Below are 3496 nucleotides of genomic sequence, written 5' to 3'. Positions count from 1 at the left end.
GACTGTGATGTTGTGCTCATGGAAGTAATGGCGCAGCTTCCGGGAGGTGAGCAAAATAGCGTATAAGAGCTTTTGTATCGGTGAATACCGAGTTTTAGAGTCCGAGAGTACTTCGCTGACGAAGTAGACAGGTCGTTGGACCTTGTAAGCGTGGCCCGGTTCAGACCATTCGACTACTATTGCCGTGCTGACGACATGAGTAGTTAGTAGCTGAGATGTATAGGAGCAAGTCTTCGTTCGGAGAAGGAGCGGTGAGTATAGGAGGCTTTGACAAAAAGTCTTTGAGTTGTGTTAGTGCCTCATCTGCCTCTTCCGTCCATTTGAACTTGTCCTGGCGTTTGAGAAGCTTGAAGAAGGGTAGTCCCCGTTCTCCAAGTCTCGAGATAAACCGGTTGAGGGCGGCCATGCAGCCTGTGAGTTTCTGCACATCCTTAATGCTGGCTGGTGCCTGCATGTTTGTGATGGCAGATATTTTTTCCGGGTTGGCCTCAATGCCGCGATGGCTAATGATGAACCCGAGTAGCTAACCGGAAGGTACTCCAAAGATGCACTTAGTAGGATTGAGTTTCCATCGAAAAGCGCGGAGACTAGAGAAAGTTTCCTCCAAGTCAGCAATGAGTTCCTCCCGGTTTCTTGTTTTGACGACAACGTCGTCGACATAAGCTTCGACATTGCGGTGAAGTTGCCTTTCGAAGCACATCTGTATGGCCCTTTGATAAGTTGCTCCTGCATTTTTTAGTCCGAAGGACATTGTTTTGTAGCAGAAAGCTCCGAAGGGCGTGATGAACGCTGTTTTGGCTTGATCTTCCTCTTTGAGGCTTATCTGGTGATAGTCGGAGTAGCAGTCGAGAAAGCATAGCAAAGCGCACCCAGCGGTGGAGTCAACCACATGATTGATCCTGGGTAGCCCGAAAGGGTCTTTTGATAAGTGTTTGTTGAGGTCGGTGTAGTCAACACACATTCTCCATTCATTGTTTTTCTTACGAACAAGCACAGGATTGGCGAGCCAGTCAGGATGAAAGACTTCTTTGATGAACCCTGCCGCGAGTAGCTTGGCTAACTCTTTTTTGATTGCTTCTCGTCTGTCCTGAGCGAACCGACGTAGTCGTTGCCATTTTGAAGTAGCTTTGGGATCGACATTGAGAGAATGCTCAATCAGTTCCTTGGGCACACCTGGCATGTCAGCCGGTTTCCAAGCGAAGATATCGTGGTTAGCCCGAAGGAAGCTGACGAGCACGAATTCCTATTTAGGATCTAGCCCTGTTCCGATCAGGGCTGTCTTGGAAGAATCACCTGTCTGGAGGTCAACTAATTTGAAGTCTTGCTCAGTGGCGGGTTTCACCTTTGTGGACCCCGACTTGTTTTCCGAGATCTCTAGTTCGGTTGGATTGAGCTTCTTTGAAGCTGTGAAGACTTGTTGTATGGGACTGGGTGCTTGAGTAGTCGCAGCAATTTCCACAGCTTCAGTGTCACATTCGTAGGATCACCGTAGATCTCCTCGTAGCGTGAGCTCCCCCTTGGGGCCTGGCATTTTGAGTACCAGGTAGACATAATGTGGTATGGCCATGAACTTGGCGAGTGCTGGCCGTCCGAGTATAGCATGGTAAGATGTCTCGAAGTCTGCGACTTCGAATCTGATGTACTCGGTACGGTAATGTTCTTTAGTGCCGAAGGTGACTGGAAGGACAACTTGTCCTAGTGGTATAGCCGCGTTTCCAGGCACGATGCCGTAGAAAGGTAAATCCGTTGGGGTAAGCATTTCAGTAACGTCGAGGCACATCTTCCTTAATGTCTTGGCGAAGATAATGTTGAGGCCGCTTCCGCCGTCAATGAGTACTTTGGTTAACTTTGATCCTGCCACAACTGGATCCAGGACTAGTGGGAAACGGCCTGGTTCTGAAAATTTTGTCCATTGATCTTTTCTGCTGAAAGAAATTGGAACTTCTGACCATTTTAACGGTGTAGGGTCTGTTGGTTCGATGGCCATGATCTCCCTGAGTACGAGTTTGTTGGCTCGCTTGGATGCAGTGCCTGGGATACCGCTGAAAATGACGTTGACAGTTTTTGAAGCTGTCTGGAAGTCGCCTTCCTCATCTTCGTCGTTGCGAGCTTTATTCTTACCCTTATCTCTATTCTTGGTGTACTCTTCAGGGGGTGGTGGTGCGGGTAAGTCTTGCATGACTCGGCGCATGCTGTAGCAGTCTATCGCCGAGTGCTTGCTAGTCGGATGCCATGGGCACTGCTTTTTTAGTAGCTCAGTGAAGGTTGGCCCTTCATCATTTCTGCGGTGTCCCTTTTTCCCGGAGTTGGTCATGGCGGCAACAGTGTTGTTGGGCTTCCTTTTGCGATTGTGGTTACTCGAATAGGTGTTCCGGGCATCGTTATGCCGAGTTCTATCTGGGTCATTGTTGTGGTTGTTGTCGCGTCCGCGGTTACGGTGGGAGCCGAACCGTTCTCGCTCTTTGTCTTCTTCATCCGCCCACTGTTGCACCATGACTTTGAGTTCTTTGACATCAGCTGGTCGTCGGCGACCGAAGTCTTGGTATGCTCGTCGATCATAGAGTCCATTCTGGAAGCACTCAATGACGTCTGTTTTGGAGATGTCGACTATGGTAGCCTTCTTTTCGAAGAACCGTCGCAGATAGTCGCATAGGGTCTCGCCTTCTTTTTGCTTAATTTGACTTAAGTCGATCTTGTTGCCTGGTCTAGCCATGGAGCCGGCGAAGTTGTTGGTAAAAGCCTTTGTCAAGTCTGCCCAAGAGTCAATGGACTTGGGTTTGAGTGACTCAAGCCAGGTCAGTGGTGCGGGTTCCATGCATATGGGGAAATGGATAACTTTGGTGTCGTTATTGCCCCCGGCTGCTTGGACGGCTAGCGAGTAACATCGTAGCCATTGAATTGGGTCTTGCTTGCCATCATACTTGCTGATTCCGGTTGGCTTGAACTTGTCGGGTAATTTTGTTTTCATTACCCGGTTTGTGAGAGCAGGAAAATGGTTGTAGCTGTCGACTTCCCATTCGCGCCGACTGTTGAGAATTTCTCGCAAATCACTGAAGTTGGACATTTCGTGTTTCTTCCGAGTAGGGCGGATGCTTTTAACCGAGTTGGTGCAGCTGACCTCACCAACATCCTTATGTTGAGCAGGGGCCTTATGCTTGCTTGGACCTTGGCTGTGTTGCCGAGGTTGGTTGATTGCGTTATCGTTTCGTGGGGCGGTGTTATTGTCTGCAGCTCCCCTGCTACCTTCTTGATGAGATGTGATACGAGGAACAGACGGGATTGGTGATTCTTTGTCGAGTATCTTGTAAGCTTGCTCCGCGAGTTGTGCGATCAGTCCGTTGCCACACTGCACGAGTTGAGCTGTGGCTGCGTTATCCTTATCCTGAGGCATCAATGTTGTTAAAAGGTCGATTGAGGCGATAGCCGCGAGTGGAGTATTGTGCTCCTGAGCCTGGACTGCGTTGAAAGCCCTTTCAAGATTTGTAATGGGAATATT

This window comes from Setaria viridis, chromosome 8, assembly GCF_005286985.2.
Source record: "Setaria viridis chromosome 8, Setaria_viridis_v4.0, whole genome shotgun sequence".
Taxonomy (NCBI): Eukaryota; Viridiplantae; Streptophyta; class Magnoliopsida; order Poales; family Poaceae; genus Setaria; species Setaria viridis.
This window is presented reverse-complemented; position numbering follows the sequence as displayed.